The sequence below is a fragment of the Hemiscyllium ocellatum genome, chromosome 2 (genome assembly GCF_020745735.1).
Source record: "Hemiscyllium ocellatum isolate sHemOce1 chromosome 2, sHemOce1.pat.X.cur, whole genome shotgun sequence".
Lineage (NCBI taxonomy): Eukaryota > Metazoa > Chordata > Chondrichthyes > Orectolobiformes > Hemiscylliidae > Hemiscyllium > Hemiscyllium ocellatum.
This window is the reverse complement of record NC_083402.1, coordinates 25,000,765-25,021,381: the sequence shown is the minus strand read 5'-3', so window position 1 is coordinate 25,021,381 and position 20,617 is coordinate 25,000,765.

Genomic DNA, 20,617 nt, shown 5'->3' with positions numbered 1-20,617 from the left:
ACTCTGCTAAATATGTTTAATAGCTTTCCTCTGAGTGACCACTTTCTGTCAGGTTGTGGTATTTTGTGTAATCTACTTCGCATGAAGTATATCTTTCCCAAGATATCTCTGATCTGCTGCCTGTCGCCATGGGAAGCATCTTTCACAGAGGTTACCTAGTTGCAAGGGATGTCACAATGATTGATTGGTACATATCCATGTCAGCGGGGATTGACAAACCAAGAGAATAAAATATCTTCGCTACTTGTTTTTCAGTGGAAGCGTGTTTTGTTAAGAACTTCAAGGACCCTGGACATTTCAGCTCGAATGCTAACTTGAGAACAATAAATGTGCAGATATTTTTCAGCTCCTTTCATTTTAGTAAAGCCAGATTATCAAGACAGTGTAATGCTTTGACCATATGTCAACAGGGTTCCTGGTTGTCAATGCCTGTGCACTAATGAGTTTGAAAGCATCACTGCGGGGTCAGAGTTTGAACTTAGTCTGGCATTGAAACTGCCCAAGAGATTTGCATGCCATTTAAACTACTTGAATTGTATTTATTTCTTGTAACCCCACATTTGGGGCCATCAGAAATTGCTTTCATTAGCACTTTTTATCTAAAAAGTCACTGCGAGGAAGACAGTTCCAATTTCTTTATTGGCACCGATTGTCTACTTAACTTTCAACAGTGTGTTAACAAACTGATAGCACAACAACAGGTCAGGACAGCAATCGGTTCAATATATGCACTGCTCAAAAAGAGACTCAAATCACAGTCAAACTGCCATATTAAAGAGATGTATTTTCAGAACTGCATTATTGTATAAGTAGTTGAATAATTCAAGTGTTGGATCAATGTCCTGTAACTCCTAAGTTTAACAGGACATTGCACTTCACAAGTTGCACTTCACAAAGTATCCTCACAGCAACCTTTCAACATCAATAAGCAATAGGCGACTAATCTTGGTGACATCCACAACTGTGAATGAATCGAATTAAGACCCCAAAAAACACGAGTGTAAGATGTTACAAGAGCAGCTTGTGCAGATCTTTTCCACTACCTGGACTTCAAACAAATGCGTGCACAAAACCATGTTTTCACACTCTCAAAAGATAGTTTTCTGCTGGGTGAGCTGGCAGTTTTGTAAATTTTTTTTGATATTTTGATTAATTGGACAAAGCAGACACACATGACAACACTTTAAAATTAAATGAGCTTGTTTGACAGGATGCTCATTGCATGTAGTTTAAATTCCAGCAACTGGTTATACATCATGCTCTATACAGTGATGATTGCAGCATTACTGCACTCTCAAACAGCTTGAAACTGAAATAATGGTTGTCCACTGAAATGGAATAAAAATATTTATAAACGTAATATGGACATAGATCTCCAAGATACAAAATCAACTAAGAGGAAAACTTAAATGAAAATGAACCAAATATTTAAGGATTTTAACAACATTGGTGAGACAGGATTATGATGTTCATCAAATACTAGATGAGATTTCACACATAAACAGATCTTCTGAATAAGCAACAACTATAGCTGTACTTGTATGATAATCTAAGAGGAAGGGTTTGGAGGGATCTGGGCCGGGTGCTGGCAAGTGGGACTAGATTGGGTTGGGATATCTGGTCAGCATGGACAGGTTGGACTGAACGGTCTATTTCCATGTACATCTATATGACTCTATGTAAGACTGATCCATTTGTGAAGAAGAAGGAGGAAAAGCCTTCAATTATATAGAGCCCATCACAGCATTAACAATGTCTTAAAGTGTTCTGCAGAAAATGAAATTTCTTTGAAGTGTTGTCACCGGGGAGAAATTTCAGTTACTTCAGGCCGCAAAAAGGCAAAACTACCTCCAAGCTGATGCTCTCATTTTCATTTACTTCTCTGGCAAGTAAAATGAGAATAGTTCTATCCTGGGGTTCTCTGGGTGGTTAATTGTTGCCCAAAGCTTGGTCTGAAATTCAAAAGAGGCTCGGTGCTCCAAAACGCGTGTTCTACAGGAATGTGCGTCAACCTCTGGGAAATTTCAGCCCAGTGTTTCCCATATCAAAGTCATCTTGAATAAAAGTGCATCAAGTACTGATTTCTGTTTCACATTTTCCAGATCTTCTTCAGTATTTAACAGAATACTTTGTTTCCTGTCTCTCCATCAACTTTATGTTCCTATTAGTACTTTTAAACATGGCTAAAAAGAGTCACTAAGTTGGAGTTTTACATTTTGCACTCATCAGGACTAGGACGAAATAAAGCAAATCAATAAAACTAACAGCAATTTATATAGGATGAGAAAAATGTACTGATTGGCTGGACCATATTAGCATCCTCTTTCCATGCTGCATAAATTATTGCCCTCTTTACCAGTTTGAATTCTTGCATTGCAGTCTTGATGCAAAGCTTCAAATTTGTGTCTCTTTTTGGCGAGAATAAGGAACAAAGAACAAAACAGCAAAGGAACAGGCCCTTTGGCCCTCCAAATCTGCACTGAGACATTTTGCCCTTCCACTCTAAAACTGTCTTCACTTGCAGGATTCATATTCCTATGTTCCCTTCCTATTCATGTATTTGTCCAGGTGCTCCTTAAATGCTGCTATTGTGTTTGTTTCCACTAGTCATAGAGTCATAGAGATGTACAGCATGGAAACAGACTCTTCTGTCCAACCCGTCTATGCCGACCAGATATCCCAACCCAATCTAGTCCCACCTGCCAGCACCTGGCCCATATCTCTCCAAATCTTTCCTATTCATATACCCATCCAAATGCCTCTTAAATGTTGCAATTGTACCAGCCTCCACCACATCCTCTGGCAGCTCATTCCATACACGCACCACCCTCTGTGTCAAAAAGTTGCCCCTTAGGTCTCTTTTATATTTTTCCCCTCTCACTGGCATCGCATTCCAGGCACTTACCACTCTTTGTGTGAAAAATTTATCTCGTACATCTCTTTCAAACATCATCCCTCCCTCCACAATGAACCTGTGTCCCCTAGTAATTGACCCTTCCATCCTGGGAAAAAGTCTCATTCTTTCCACTCTACCCATGCTAATCACAACCTTATAAACTTATATCAGGTTGCCCCTTAACTTTCTGCATTTCTGTGAAAACAAACCCAGTCTATCCAATCTTTCTTCATCGTGAAAATTCCCAAACCAGGCAATATCCTGGTAAACTGTTTCTATACTCCCTCCTTCTGTTGTATGGTGACCAGAACTGTATGCAACATTCCAAATTTGGCCTAAGTCTATAAAATTGCAGCATAACTTGCCTATCCTTATGCTCAATGCCCCTTCACATGAAGGCAAGCATGCCATAGGCCTTTTTTTACTACCCTGTTTACTGCCTGCCACCTTCAGGCAAAGTTTACATTCTGTCCTCCCAACAAACTACTTGACTGTACATTTCCACATGCAACATTTTGATTAATCTTTCAAAGAAACTCTATAAAAGATACTTTATCAGTTTCCAAAAAATATTGACATACACTGCATGTAACATTGCCTTTATTTATACATTCAGTCACTTCCTCGATAATCTATTTGATTTGTTAAACACAACTATACTGAAAATTATACCTAACCAGATGTGTAAAATTAGCTTTCTTCATTCTAAGCAGGACGATACCAGAAGGAGAAAGACTTTGAATTGACGGAGCATCATTCTTGATTTCTCAAAGTGGTTTATATCAATGGAATATTTTTAAAATGCAATTCACGTGTAATATGGGGAAATGCTGTAACCAATTTACACATAGCAAAGTTCCACAATAGTAATGACCAGATAATTTACTTCTAATGGTATTAATTGAGGGGGAAAAGATATCACAGAGTTCAGACATCTAATTCAATATTTGGGTAACCTTTGTAAATATAACTGAGTCCATAAGAAACATCAATCAAGCAAATGTACAGCAAATTAAAGTGGCCATATTCATATTTAGTGTCCATATATCATACAAAACTACCTGTTGAAAAATGCTGAACTGATTACTCTTGTTTGTGACCAACGGAGATGATTATTGCTTATTTTATTGCATTGAAAGATGGCTCTCACATCAAAGCTTGAATCAAAGCTAACCACAGACTTTAGGAATTCTGCTTCCACTGCTGTTTGAGGAAGATTGTTCCAATGATTTGTAATCCTCACAGAAAAATGAGCTAATTTTGAATCCATCATGTCATGGGCATTTTCTTTGGATTGTGAATTTAGAATGAGTGAATGGGAAACAAAATTGGGCAAATGGGGTTTAATTTGGGAAAATTGAAATTGACCATTTTGATAGGAAGGATAACAAAGAAACGTATGAATTTAAAAATCACACAACACCAGGTTATAGTCCAACAGCTTTCGGAGGGCTGCTCTTTCGTCAGATGGTTGACACATCCTGAGATTGCAGAGCCTGGAGTAGCCAAGGATCTGGATGATGCAGTGTATGAACCACAAAATGCTAGTTACAGGTACAGCATATAATGAGGAAAGTTAATAGAAATTTGTCATTTATTGCAAAAGGGAATCGAGTACTAGGGAAGGAGGTTATGATGCAGTTATGCAGGCACCAACCACATCTTGAGTACTGGGCACAGTCTTGGTCACCTTATTTAAGGAATAATGTGAATGCATTCAAAACACTTTAGAGAAGGTTTACCAGACTAATCACTTGAATGAGTGGATTGTGTTATGTGCCATGGTTGGACAAGCTTTACTTATATCTGCTGCCAAGCAAAGGCATTAAGGACAATCGACCAAAGGCAGGTATGTGGAGTTCGGCCATGGATTAGCCACATCTCTTTAAATGGTAGAACAATCTTGAGGGACTGGATAGCCTACTCCTGTTTCTTGAGTTTGGCAGAGTAAATGGTCTTGACTGGCTGGATAGAGGAAGGATGTTGTTCTGATTGCAATGTTTAAAAATGAACTGTCATCCATTTAAAACAGAGATAAGGAGTTGTTTTTTTTTCTCATAGTGGATTGAAGGTCTGTAAAACTTCCTCAATGGGCAGTGGAATTAGAATTCCTAAATATTGGTAAGAAACAAATAAGCAGATTCTTGATAAGCGAGGAGGTGAAGGATTATAAGAAATGTTAGAAATATGGAATAAACTGAATGTGTCAGCAGTGATCTTGTGGAATGACAGTGCAAGCCCAAGCAACCAAGTGTCCTATTCCTGTTCTTAATTCGTATAGACAGGAGTCCCATCATCCTCCTGTGTCTGTGGGTGATACGTTGCAAGATCTACCGCGGATGCCTGGAACCATGGATAATAGCGAACCATATCATTTAAATGGGAAATTTACTTTCCTGGCAGCCCTCGGTCCTTATTTCTGGAATGTTCCATGTAATATTTTCAGGCCAGGGTAACTAAAACGGCGGAAACCAATTCTGGATATGGGGTTTCTACTGTACATAGTTTTGTATTTAGGGAGCATCATAGAATCCCAACAGTGTAGAAACAGGGCATTGGCCCCAACAACTAATACTCCAAAGAGTAATCCACCCAGGGTGATTCCCCTACCCTGTTACTCTACATTCACCCCTGACTAATGCAACTAACCCACACATCCTGAACACTATGGGCAATTTAGCATGACCAATTCACCTAACCCGCACATCTTCGGATTGTGGGAGGAAACCGGAGCACCCGAAGAAAAGCCACGCAGACATGGGGAGAATGTGAAAGCTCCAAGGCTGGAATCGAACAAGGGTCCCTGGCACTGTAAGGCAGCAGTGCTAACCATATCTTGAAGTTAAAGAGAGAAAAGGTTTGGAAGCATTCATATAGGGTATTTATAGTGTTAGCAAAGCAGCTCTTCTTAATTTGGTCAATTCTACCAAAAGTAAATGAGGAAGGCCAGAGCTAAAGAGCAGAAGGACGACCATATAACGAATGAGACTGTTTCCAGGAATCTTGATAGTTCCCATAGAGGTCAATCCCAAAACCTGCATCACTATGTACCTTGGGAAGGTGATCCTTGACAGTAAAATGCAATCTCATGAAACTGAAGATGATGAAGCATGATGTATTAAAATTTAAATGATATCAAGGCACATAAGTGAAGCATCATTCTTGAATGTGAAAGCGTTGTATTGTCTGGTTTTCAAAGGGTAGCAAATATACATGATCTGAGTGAGGCAAACTCAAGGAAAATATCATGAAGTCATCGCATGGTAGTGAATGTAACTACAAAACTGAGCAAAATATCAATGTACTTCTGCATAACAACAGGGAATGTAGCTTCAAGTGGTCAGTAAATGACATATCACTGAGAACATAATCAAGATTGTAGGGCATGAACCATGCAACTTTCAATCATTGAATAATGGTATAAACATAATTGAAGGCAAAACAGAAGCATGACTCAGCTCTAGGATGAGGGTGCAGTCACTCACTGAAACACTTGAGTAACCTGCATTGGGCAGAATCAATAACATATTGTCAATGGCAGCCTAGTAGTCATGATGCTGAACTGGTAATCCCAAGGCATAGTTCAATAATCCAGAGAGGATGACTTTATAATCCTACCATGGCAGTTTGAGAATTTGAATTCAGTTATAAACAGCTACAACCTAAAAGCTGCTTTCTGTAAAAATGACTGTTGTGTGGCATAAAATCACAAATGATTCATGGCAAAAACCTACAGTCCTTAACTAGTTCAAACTGCATGTTTGGCTCCAGTCCTGTGCCAAGGTATGGCTTTTAGTGCACATTGAAGTGACTTAATGAGCCAGTAAGCAGCATCCTACAGATCCTTCTCTACAGTAATACAGGAACCGCACTATGGTCTGACATTACTGGTGATGCTGAGAGTGATTGAAAAATAAATAAAATGGTTTGGCTATTTCATTGTTTGCGGACTTCACTACTTTCCTCATTTCCCCTCCCCCCATCTTGTCCCAGTTCCAACCTTCCAAATCGGCAATACCCTCATGACCTGTCCGACTTGACAATCTTTCTTCCCACCTATCCACTACACCCTCCTCTTTGACCTACCACTATTACCCCCACCTCCATCTACTTATCGTACTGTCAGCTACCTTCACCCCAGCCCTAATCGCCTCCCATTTATCTCTTTACTCCTCAGCTCACAAGTCTCAATTCTGATGAAGGGCTCTTGCCCGAAACGTCGATTCTCCTGCTCCTCAGATGCTGCCTGACTTGTTGTGCTTTCCCAGCACCACACTCACAACTTTTGAATCACTCACTCCACCCCATTTCACTTTAATTGTCAATGCCAGCTTTCATCAGTAAATTTTCTTAAAAGTTACATTCCTTGCAAGATGGAGCTGGTTAATGACAAGTTATGGTGGCAATGAACAGCTTGCATTATCTCAGATACAATTTTGCAGATTATAGAAAAGTTTTTTTTTCATATTTTGATGAACTAGAATTGGTAATTTATGCTGCTTTTCTGATGTAACAAAAAGGAGAAAGTGAGGACTGCAGATGCTGGAGATCAGAGCTGAAAATGTGTTGCTGGAAAAGCGCAGCAGGTCAGGCAGCATCAAAGGAGCAGGAGAATCGACGTTTCGGGCATGAGCCCTAAAGAAGGGCTCATGCCGGAAACGTCGATTCTCCTGCTCCTTGGATGCTGCCTGACCTGCTGTGCTTTTCCAGCAACACATTTTCAGCTCTGATGTAACAAAAAAAAACTATCAGGGGCAGCATGGTGGCTCAGTGTTAGCACTGCTGCCTCACAGTGCCAAGTATCCGGGTTCAATTCCAGCATTAGGCGACTGTCTGTGTAGAGTTTGCACATTCTCCTCAAGTCTAAATGGGTTTCGTCCTACTGTCCAAAGATGTGCAGGTCAGGTAAACTGCCATGCTAAATTGTCTGAAGTGTTAGGTGCATTTGTCAGAGGGAATGCACCCGGGTCTGGGTGGGTTACTCTCCGGAATGTTGGTGTGGACTTCTTGTGCCGAAGGGCTTGCTTCCACACTGTAGGGAATCAAATCTTGCCATATGAAAATTGGAAAATATGAACATTTGTGTAGCCAGTACAATCTCACGTATTTTAAAGCAAAGAAGCTTCCTCAGCTGTTCAGAAACAGGTCAGCTTTTGTCTGACCTGTCATACTATTACAGAAATATCCTCATTTCATCTCTTCTCGGCTTCACTTTCAGGAAGTCACGAGCTACATTTAGGATAATAACAATCTTCCATGTAACTAGTCAGGCAAATGTCGTCCGTTTCTGTAACCTTCGCAGATGGACATTCTTATAGTTGTACGATAAGTGATACTCACACCTATTTCTGAAAATGTTAAGTAATTCACAGCCAGACCTACATATAGCAATGCAAAATAATATCAATGTGACATTATTGAGAGTGATCCTTGTTGGTTCCTTTGAAACTTTTCTTCAAATCCAACATCATTTTTGACAGTCCCTCAGAGATGTGATGAGACTGAAGGCAATGCACTGAATTGCTGTGAGATTTAGTGGAAGGCTGCTCGTTCACCATAAAATGAGAGTATTTCTCACCATCCTTCATTCCCACCACAATAATGTAAATGGTCTCATCAAGTATTACATCCCCACCAGTTACACACACTTATTGATGCTCTTGAATTCAAAAACATTCTGGAATCTGAAGAGTCTAATGATGACAGTGAATCTATTGCCAATTGTCGGAAAATCCCATCTGGTTCACCAATATCCTTCAGGGAAGGAAACTGCTATCCTGAGCTGGTCTGACCTACAGATGACTCTAGACCCACAGCAATGTGATTGACTCTTAACTGTTAGGGATAGGGTAATAAACACTGGCCTAATCAGCATGTTGTCATCTCATAAATGAGTGAAAAAAAACTACAATAGTGCCAACTATAAAGCTGAGGGCAGGTTAAATTGAGGAGTCGTGGGATTGAGGGGTGAGAATTGAAATGCAGATTTAGCTAGATTCTTATGAGTTTCTTTAATCCTATTGGCACAATTGTACATTATTCATGGCTCACCATTATGCCAAAAGTGCAGCTAGAGTGAATCCACCTGCATCTTTAATTTTCTTCCTGAAGTTGATGATGAAATAATCCTATTTTAACTTTAGACAAGAGTGAATATGATGAAAAATGGCACATAATCCAATTTGGCAACACTTTGCACTGTTATAGCATAGCTATTGTTGGGAATATGACACAAACGCAGTGATTTCTGCTAAAGATTATGTGAATTGCTTCAAGGTTCACAGAAACAAGAATGAATGATTTATAATGGAATTTTTGAGAAACAGGCAATAAGCAGCTTATGTTATATTTGTACAAGTACTCTAACCAGGATTAAGTTACAGCCTCTAAGCAGCCACCATACAAACTATGCGGTTCAAATGGCGAATGCTGAAAAATTTGCAGAATTTAATTTCTCAAGTTAGATGAGACGTACAGTTCTCTTTGAAGGACAAACCTTTGAATTGAATATAATGGCAATTCATTTTAGCATTTGTGCAGCCAGGGAAGTTTCAACAGGACAGAGTGGCAGAACAGACTAACATTATGTGAACATACAGAAGAACGTGTAGCTCAGAAAAGGAAGAAGGTCACTCAGCCCTCTAAGCTGTGTTCACCATTCAATAAGGTCTCAGCTGATGTGATACCTCCACATTTCTGCCTACCCTGACGACCTTTTACTCCTTTGTTTAATCAACAAACTACCTACACTTCTCTGAAAAATACTCCTGAACGCAGCTTCCACCTTATTTTAAGGAAGAGAGTTCCAAAGACTCATGATTTGCCGATTAAAACGCATCTCCTTATCTGTTTTCAGTGAGTGACCTTTATTTTTAAATAGTGACCCCTAGTTTGAGGATCTCCCACTGAAGGAAATAGATTCTTCACATTTACCCTGTGAAGATCTTTCAGGATTTTTTTATGTTTCAAGCAAGTCACCTCTTACTGTTCCAAATTTCAGAAGACACAAGCCATGTCTCGTAAGACAAATAATGCATTCCATGCATTAGTTACATGAGCCTTTGTTGAACTTCTTCTAAAACATTTTTAATCCATCCTTAAATAAGGAAACCAGTACTGTATCTGAAACTCCAGATGTGATCTCATCATGGCTTATATAACTGAGGCATAACCTCCTTCCTTTGAGGTTCGGATATTACGTTCCAGAAAACAGTTAGTAAAAGATAGAATTGGAGCTAATGCAGAAGCGTTGAATAGGTCTGTCTTCACTAAATAAGGCCAAGAAAACTTCCCAAAAAGAATTGAAAATCAAGAGGCAGAAGTGAGAAAGGAAATTAAAATGATCATGATCAGCAGGGAAAATATACTGGGAAAATGATGAGGCCTAAAGATTGACAAACCCCCAGAACTTGATAGTTTACATCCGAGAGTCATTAAATGAAGTGACTGCAGAGATTGTGCAGCTGTTGGTTATAATACTCAAAAATTCTTTAAATTCTAGAAGTGTTATCTCTAAAGATTGGTTCACTGAAATTATTCAAGGCTGTTCGAGACATTTTATTCGGCAGAGTTGTCAAGGATTCTGTGAGACAGTCAGGAAGGTGGACTTAAGACCATAATTGGAGCAATCGCAAGGATTTTAAATGGTGTTAGATGCCTCGATTTCTGCTTGACCTTCTAACATTTCTTTACCTTTAACATCCAAGTGATTTAAATGACCTAGGTGCATTTCATAACAGGTCACATGATTAATTCAGTCCTCCATTCACCTGAAATTAAGGAGACCGTCCCAAAATATAACAATATCAGAAAACGTGTTCATCTTAACAAATTACTGAAGGAGAATATGGTCTCTAAATATAGACATTTTTATTTAAAGTTATTTTGGACAGACTTTGCTGTGTATTTTGAAGACTAATAATCTCAGGCACAGAACATCACTGCAAAAGCTTCTTATATCATTTTTCCAGAAAAGACATCCATGTGGCCAATGAACCAGTGACAAGCAAAGCCCAATCTCTTTGTTAATTTTTCTTTTACTCTGTTTATGTTTCTTTTTTCCTTCTTCCCCACACTGTCAAACAGCTGTGCGTATTTCTCCCCAACATCCATGTCATGTGCGTGTAGGGGTGGGACACAGTGAAGACACATTGAGTGCAGAAACTTTACTTGTATTCCACCACCAGGAAAAAAAAACACCCGAGTGGCCAGTGACAAGCACTCTCTTCAAGGGTAATGCCTATGTGAATGAAAAAGTGAAGGGGAGGGCGGGGGTTAAATTAAAATAGAGTTGGCAGGGGAAACAAAGCATTCCACACCCAGCGGTTCCTGCCTCTCCCTGAAAATCTCGAGAGCATTGGTAGACACAGAAGCTTCTCAGACTGGTGTCCAAGACTGAATGATTTTCAGCTACTTCATCAATGATCTTTGCTTTGGATGCTGCCTGACCTGCTGTGCTTTTCCAGCACCATTTTAGACTTTTTTATGTAGTCAGGAGGTGAGTCAGTCCCTCCAAAATTTGGAGCCTCACACCAGGTCTGGTCTTCTTAAGTTTGAGGTCAATAGAAATTCCTTAGATGATAATGATGGGACATTCATGAATGGGGAATGGCAGTTAAATATCAAGGGAGATGGTTAGATTCTCTCTCAACACCTATGTCATTGTCTGGCACTTGTGTAGTGTGGATTTTTCTTGCACTCATTAGCACAAGTTCAGATGTTCACTGATGGTTGCGCTCTGTTTTGCATCATTATTAATTACTCAAATAGTTAAGCTGTCTGTGCTGATATGCAGAGAATACCTGGTAAACATTCAGATATGTGCGAGTAAGTGCAAGAAAAATCCACACTGCACAAGTGCCAGACAATGACAGAGGTGATGAGAGAGAATCTAACCATCTCCCTTGACATTTAACTGCCATTCCCCATTAATGAATGTCCCATCATTATCATCTAAGGGATTTCCAATGACCACAAACTTATGAGGATCAGAGCTGGTGTGAGGCTCCAAATTTTGGAGAGACTGACTCATCTCCCGACTGCATAAAAAAAGTCTAAAGAAGTGCTGGAAAAGCACAGCAGGTCAGGCAGCATCCAAGGCGCAGGAAAAAGGATGCTCCTGATGAAGGGCTTTTACCTGAAACATCAATTTTCTTGTTCTTGACTCTAATCTCCAGCAGTACCCACCTCCGCCCTGTACAAAAAAAAAGTCTATCCACCATTGAAAAGACTTAGGGCTGTGAAAAAAATGCTGTTTGTCTCAATGAATACAGTTCAAAAATAACAAAAAATCTCAAGTAACAGACTCAATTGACACTTTATTGACTGGCTTAACTACTCATTCCCCCCACCTTCAGTAGAATACATCCACATATCGACCAACTGTGAGATGGACTTCTACTGGTCACTAAGTTACCTTCAACAGCACTTTCCAAATCCATGATATCTGTTAACTAGAGGAATATAAAAAGCATGTGCATGGGAATACCACCACTTTTAAGTTCCACTCCAGTTCACACACCAACCTGACATGGAAATGTATCAGCATCCCTTCATTTGTTGTCATTAGAGGATCAATGGCTCCTCAGTCCCAACATCACCACTCAGAGCAGTGGCCATTACTGGTACTGCAGCTAGTCAGAACCAATAACAAAGAAAGACGCCCCAGATGGAACTGACTGAGATTCACAGGGAGCTGTCAGAAAACACTCAACAAGGCAGTTGTGTGAATATTGTTTGTTCTGGGAAGAGGAAGCTTTTCCAGGAAAAGGCATTTGTGAAACAGGTTGTAGACTTCAAGGGGCATGAAATGCTTGCAAGAAGCCTACAGCTTTCATGTGGATGCAGAGATGCCTCTCTTTGTCCTCGTGCACTTTTGAGTGGATTTCAGGAAGTAACGAAGGCCACAGACATTGATTCTCTCCTTCTCTCCCTGTTCTACTTCCCAAGGGCCTGACAAAGGAGGGGAAAAATGATACTAATTACATCCTTTACCACCCCCCCAACCTCTACCCCAATATTAATGCCTCTGATTAATTATTTTGAGTTTTGCATTGCTTTAGCTTTATTTCTGGACGGCAATTTACACACCATTACCCTTGGACCATTACTTTTTAAAAAATTTTTCTCTTGCTCTCACTTAATTATTTCTCTGTATTGACTCCTCAAGTCAAGTTCCATTGTTATATACACGAGATATGAATAGAATGCTATTATAGTTCCATTTCAAATACCTAACTCATTTCTAAATTACTTCCTAATATGAACTCTTTGCATGTACATAGTTACAAAACAAATACAATTAAATCCAAAAATGAATTTATTGTCGATTGTCCCGGACCCTGGGTCAGTTCCTTCTTAGTCAGATCTCCCTTTTGATTGTGTGTGTGTGTGTGTGTGTGTGTGTGTGTGTGTGTGTGTGTGTGTGTGTGTGTGTGTATGTGTGTGTGTGTGTGTGTGAGTGAGATGAGATAGTGAGTGTACATTCTTGTGAGAGTGAGAGTGCATGAGGAATTAAGCTTGTGTGAGAGAGTGAAGGTGCATGAGAGTGTGCTTGAGCATTTGTGTGTGGGTGTAATTTCTGAGTCAGCATGTGTGTGTAAGAGTGAGAGAGTCCCAGGACTATTGGGAACAGAGGAGCTTCTCGTCAAAAGGAAGAAGGCAGCTTACATAAGGCACAGGAAGCAAGGCTAGCACAGCGAGCACAGCTTTAGTGGATTACAGGCTGACTATAAAGGAGCTCAAAAATTGACTGAGGAGAGCCAGGAGGGGACATGAAAAAGGCTTCGAGGGAAGGATTAGGGAGAACCAACGGTATTTTACTCATATGTGAGGAAGATGAGAATGATCAGAGAGAAGGTAGGGCCGGTCAGAGAGAGTGTAGGGAACTTGTGTGTGGAGTCTGAGCAGATAGGGGAAGCTCTAAATCAGCTTTTTGCTTCGGTTTTCATTAAGGAAATGGACCTTGTTGTGAATGAGAACTTTGAGGAGCCGGGAAACAGGCTTGAACAGATCAAAATTCAGGTAGTTGATGGGCTGGAAAGTTTGGCAAACTTTCAGATGATAAGGCCCCAGGGCCAGACCAGATTTATCTCGGGTTGCTCTGGGAAGCAAGAAAGGAGGTTTCTAAGCCATTGGCGAAGATCTTTGCTTCCTCCACGGGAGTCATACCGAATATTGGAGGGAGGCGAATGTTGTTCCTCTTTTCAAAAAGGGGAAAAGGGAAATCTCTGGCAATTACAGACCAGTCAGTCTTATGTCTGTGGTAAGCAAGGTTTTGGAAAGAATTCTGAGGGATAGGATTTATGACTATTTGGAAAAGCATGTAGTGATGAAAAGCAGTCAGCATGGTTTTGTGAGGGGCAGGTCATGCCTCACGAATCTTATTGAGTTCATTGAGGAGGTGATGACCTGGATAAATGCGAAGTTATGCATTTTGGAAGGTCAAACTTGAATGGTGAATATAGGATTAAAGACAGGATTCTTGGCAGTGTGATGGAACAGCAGGATCTTGGTACATAGATCCCTCAAAGTTGCCACCCAAGCAGATAGAGTTGTAAAGAAAGCATATGGTGTTTTGGGTTTCATTAACAGGAGGATCGAGTTTAAAAGCCATGAGGTTTTGCTGCAGCTCTACAAAACCCTGGTGAGACCACACTTGGAATATTGTGTTCTTAGTCCTATTAGTTAGTTCTTAGTTCCAGTTCTTAGCCCTATTATAGGAAAGATGCAGAGGCTTTGGAGAGGGTGCAAAGAAGGTTTATTAGAATGCTTCCTGGACTGGAGGGCTTGCCTTATGGTTGACTAAGCTTAGACTTTTCTCTCTGGAAAGAAGGAGGAAGAGAGGTGACCTGATCGAGGTATACAAAGAGGCATGGATGGAGTTAACAGCCAGAGACCTTTCCCCAGGACAGGATTGACTGCCATGAGTGGTCATAGTTTTAAGGTGTTAGGAGGAAGCTATAGAGGAGACATCACAGGTAGGTTCTTTACGCAGAGAGTTGTGAATGCATGGAATGCGTTGCCTGCGGTGGTGGTGAAGCAGAGTCATTAGGGAATTTAAGCTACTGCTGGACATGCACATGGACAGCAGTGAATCGGAGGGGGTGCATAGGTTAGGTTATTTTATTTTAGATTAGGATTAATCCTCAGCACAACAGTGTGGACCAAAGGGCCTTTTCTCTACTGTGCTTTTCTATGTTCTATGTTCTTGAGTGAATATATATGGGATTGAATAAGTGTATGACTCAGTGTGAGTGAATGTCAATGAGGAAGTGAGTACATGTTTGAGAGTGGGAGTGGATTGATGAAAGGGATGGTATGTGATGGAGAGTGAGTTTGTATGAGAGTGAGTGCATATTAAGAGCAGATGTAAAAGTGAGTGTGAGAGTGAGTGTATTGATAATGAATGTGCGTGTGAAAAGGTATACCCTGAAGTCAGGGTTACACATTCTTCATTCTCTTATTCCACTCTCCACAAAATTGGTAGGGAGTCTACACAAACCCTCTAAAGAATACCTCACTCCACCCCTGCACATCCCATGGCCAATTCACCTAACCTTCATATCTTTGGACTATGGAAGGAAATTGGAGCACCTGGAGGAAACCCACAAAGATGCAGGGAAAATGTGCAAACTCCACACAGACAGTCGCCTGAGGGTGGAATCAAACCCAGGTCCCTGCCACTGTGATCAACAGTGTTAACCACTGAGCCACCATGTTGTTTGCTTTGGAGACCCTGGGGATAACTAACTACAAGAATAACAATTCTTGACCTGTTCTTATGGCCCACAGTTTTTCAATCTGTTTTCTGATCAGTGATCTCAAAGATATTGAAGGAAATATCAGTAAACCCAATAGCCATTGAAGGTCAAGGGTAAATGCTTAGATTCTACCTTATTGGAGACTGTCATTGCATGGCCCTTGTGTGACAGGACTGGTACTTTCCACTTACAGGGCAAGCCTGAATGTTTTCTTGGTCTTGCTACATTCTACAGTGTCACTGGATGAAAGTCCCAGACTCCATTCTTAATGGCATTGTGGGTTAACTTACACCAGATGGACTGCTGTGACCAAGAAGGGACCTCACTTTCACATTCTCAAGGGTAACTAGGATGGGCAATGATTGAGAGCTCAGTCAGCAACACCCATAATCCTCAGAGTGAACTTCAGGAAACATTCAACAGTGGATTGACTTATTGACTGGGCATTACATATGTATCTGAACTCCAAGCAACAATTAGCAAGCACTCAACTGAAAAGTCCAATCACTGAAAAGCTTTTCTGACTGATTTCCTCTGACTTCAGTTTTACAAGGCTCTTTGATATCGCAAGTCACTCTCACCTCATTATGTTGAATTTTCTGGTAATTAACTGCACATTACATTATTTCCTCATAAATCTGCATTAGCAATGTTACTATCATCAATCTGCTTGCTTGAAATGTTCATATATTAAGAGCATTCACATGAGATATACACATATAATATGCCACACTGATCACTATTTTCACAGGGTGCTGCTACTGGCTCTGAAATTGACTGAAAAGGAATTAAATTTCGAGATAAAATTGAAACTGTAAATATTATGAATAATAAAACAAGAATGCAATAGAATCTTCAGGTTCAACAGACCATATTAAGCTCACTTGAGATTAACTCTCATGGTATATTTTAGAATCTAAACTTCCCTGATTAGATTTTTGTCTTGTAATGGCTCCAAGGTATCCATTAGTCTATGTATTTTATTCTCATTTGTACATTCATTAACCAGTTTCTTTTTAGATATCATGGCTGGTAGTTAAATGCACATGGTTTATTTCCTGGTGACATTTCCAAGACTGAATTACCTGAAAATATTCAATGTATTTGAGAAATTTGAAGTCAGAAATGCAGGAGACCACATATTTGTAGCTAAGAAGGCAAACAGTGCAGTACAGGGGAGAAAGTAATATAAGAATACGCAAGTGACAATTAGATACATTTCTGAAAGGAGCTGGATTGATGAGCATGGCAGGAAGGCAATAGATGAGATTAATCTATCAAAAGATGATAGATGTAATGCATTTACCTATTCTGAATACTCCCATCTTATCATCTTATGTTGTTTTTTAAACAAAACAACAATGTCATGAGAATCAGCAAATTTTGAGACATTAAAAGAGGCTGATTAGTCCATCATTCCCATGCTGATTCTTTGAAAAACGGATTTGCAACTCCCATTCACTTTTACTTTCCCCATACAATTTCTCATCTCTTTTCTATATATATATATATATATCCACATCACTTGTAACAGCTGGTATTGTGTCTGCTCCCACTGTTTCTCCTGCTGAAACCTTACTCTTTTCAAGAGCCTTCTGCAGAAATCCAAATTCCCCGGAACTCACTTTTACTTCTGGTCTTCAATGTTCAGCACTGCAGAAAGAGTTGCAGAGGTTGGAACTCCGCAATCAAATTGGAAAAAGACATCAGCACATCTGGCTGTTTCTGTGGCGAGAGAAATGCAAATTTGTTGAAGCCTCATCAACTGGAACTGCTTGGCTTGCCACTAAGAGGTGAATAGTGACAGGCAAGGAAGCAGGCACAGTATCATACTGCCGGCTGGCATGCCAGTTTGTTAGCACTAGCCCTTCCCTGGGCCATTTTTCTGGAAGTTGGAAGGGACAATAACAATGCCATCTGCCCTATGTTCTCTTTCTCTTACTTATTCGAAAAGGCATTTTGTTGTTTCTTCTGGGCCATAGTGTCTTTAAGCGCCAGTACGCCATTCAGAATTAAATACTGAGCTTGCCTTTTATCCATTAAATGGCCAATTATTTTTCTGAACAATTACTGCCCAGTGGCTTTTTCTGCCACAGTGCAGTGAGCTGAACCTCTCCTCCCATATTTTGACCTTGATGAAGTGGTCTCAAAGCCCATGGAGTAAATTGTGCCCATCAGTACTGTTTCTGTCTCCAGAAATCTTGCAAGGTCTATTACATCTTTCCAGCATTTGTGGCTTCTATTTTAAGTTTATGTCATCTGCATCATGTCACACTTGTAAGTGAATATTATTTTCCCAATGCTCATGTGTTGGTTGGTTAGCTCTGATGGTTAGAGCATGGTACTAATAACATCAAGGTTGTGGGTTCAATTCCCCACAGTGACCAGTTATAGCATTGGGGCTTGTGAGTGGCAGATTCACACACGTGTGCATGCACTCAGTGGCTAGCACTGTGACCTCACAATGCGGCGACCTGGGTTTGAATCCAATCTCAGGCGATGGTCTGTGTGGAGCTTGCACATTGTCTGTGTGGGTTTCTTCCCACAGGCCAAAAATGAGTAGGTAAGTGAATTGGCCATGCTAAATTGCCCATAGTGTCAGGTGCATTAGTCAGAGGGAAGTGGGTTACTCCTCAGAGGGCCAGTGTGGACTTGTTGGGCTGAAGGGTCTGTTTCCACACTGTGGAATCCAATCTAATTTTTGTCACTCTTTATATCCCAATCAAGATTTTAAACAATTAGATTAATTTACTCTTGACCTTTTTTTGTATTAGCAGAAAGAATCTGTTTCTTCATAATTGAAGCTGAAAATGTGTTGCTGGTTAAAGCACAGCAGGTTAGGCAGCACCTCAGGAATAGGGAATTCGACGTTTCAAGCATAAGCCCTTCATCAGGAATGATGACCTGGGGGGTGCAGTGAGAGAGAGACTCACTGAAATCCTTGTAGAGGGAGGAAGAGAGCTTCTTCAAGGAAGGCATCCTTGCAAGAGGATTCGCAGTAGGTTAAAATCTTCTAGTAAAAAATGAGGTCTGCAGATGCTGGAGATCACAGCTGAAAATGTGTTGCTGGTTAAACCAGCAACACATTTTCAGCTCTTCATAATTGAAGCCTCTCACCTATGGTCTCTGCACAGTGAGTCTCCATGATATCAATATCTCTCTTAAAGGATGGCCAAAGCATGAAGGTTCAACCCAACCAATGATTTATATGGGTTCAGAATTACTTTTTTATGTTTGTATTTTATACTTATATTTAGAAATACTAGGATCTTAACTTTCCATCTGTTTCTTCTTACAACTTTATAACCTTATTAGAAGGACATGGATGCTTTGGAGAGGGTGCAGGGAAGCTTTACCAGGATGTTGCCTGGTCTGGAGGGTTTTGTTGTGAGGAGAAGTTGGATAAACCCGCATTGTTTTCACTGGAAAGTCAGAGGCTTAGGGCAATCTGATAGAGGTCAATAAAGCTATGACACACTCAGATAAGGTGGATAGTCAGAGGTGTTTTCCCAGAGTGGAAAGGTCAACTAAAACAGGGCACAGATTCAAGGTGAGAGGGGAAAGTTTAGGTTGGATATGTAGGGAAAATGTTTCACACAGAGGATGATGGGTGTCTGGAATGCACTACCAATGGAGGTGGTGAAAGGATGCACAGTAGCAATGGTTAAGGTGTATCTTGATAGACGCATGAACGTGAGGCAAACAGAAGAACAGACATCATGCATGGGCAATAATTAATGGGTCCAAATAAAGACCAGCAATCAACACAGGCTTGGTGGGCCAAAGGGCCTGATCTTGTGCTGTATTGTTTTGTATTGTTCACCCACTCCTAAATGTTTTTGTCGCTGAGCCACTAACATCTCTCTTCATCAGCAGAATTTAAAATGCTACTGTTTAACGTATGGGTCCTGTACTTCTTATTTTTCCAAATATGAATAATCTCCTATATCCTCCACTTGATATTTCATTAACCTACCCAATCTTACAACTGAGATCCTCCTGCACTGATGCAAAAGTCTTCTTCATGGTCAACAAGATTGGTGCCTTTAATGTCACCAATGCTTCTCTGGCTGGTCTCCAGTCTACCACCTTACAGAAAATTTAACTGGTTTAAAATCTCCTATGTTTGGGAATTGGGTGAAGCTTTCAAGAACTGGAAGTCAGCAGATGCAACACCTGCTACATCTCATAGTCCCAACGTGTAATGTGTTGGCTGAACAAATAGAGTCACAGAATCATAAAGATGTACAGCATGGAAACAGAACTTTCGATCCAACTCATCCATGCCAATCAGATATCCCATGCTAATCTAGTCCCATTTGCCAGCGGTTGGCCCATATCCCTCCAAACCATTCCTTTTCATATATCCATCCAGATGGTGCAATTGTACCAGCCTCCACCACTTCTTCTGGTACCTCATTCCAAACACGTACCACCCCTTCTGTGTGAAAAAGTTGCCCTTAGGTCCCTTTTATATCTTTCCCCTCTCACCCTAAACTTATGCCCTCTAGTTCTGGACTCCCCCACCCCAGGGAAAGGACTTTGTCTACGTATCCTAACCAATGCCCCTCATAATTTTATAAACATCTATGTGGTCACGCCCTCAGCCTCGGATGCTCCAGGGAAAACAGCCCTAGCTTTTTCAGCCTATCCCTATAGCTCAAATCCTCCAACCCTGGAAATATCCTTGTAAATCCTTTCTGAACCCTTTCAAATTATGCAACATCCTTTCGATAGGAAGGAGACCAGAACTGCATGCAATATTCCAAAAGTGGCCTGACCAACATCCTGAACAGCCGCAAAATGACTTCCCAAATCCTGGAATAAATGCTCCGACCAATAAAGGAATGACATTTAGAACCTGAGGCTGTTCCAACAATGACATCATAGAAACAGCGTTTGACCTGAAAGAGAAGATGTTCTCAAGTCTCACACAAATCTGATTCACTATTGGCTATTG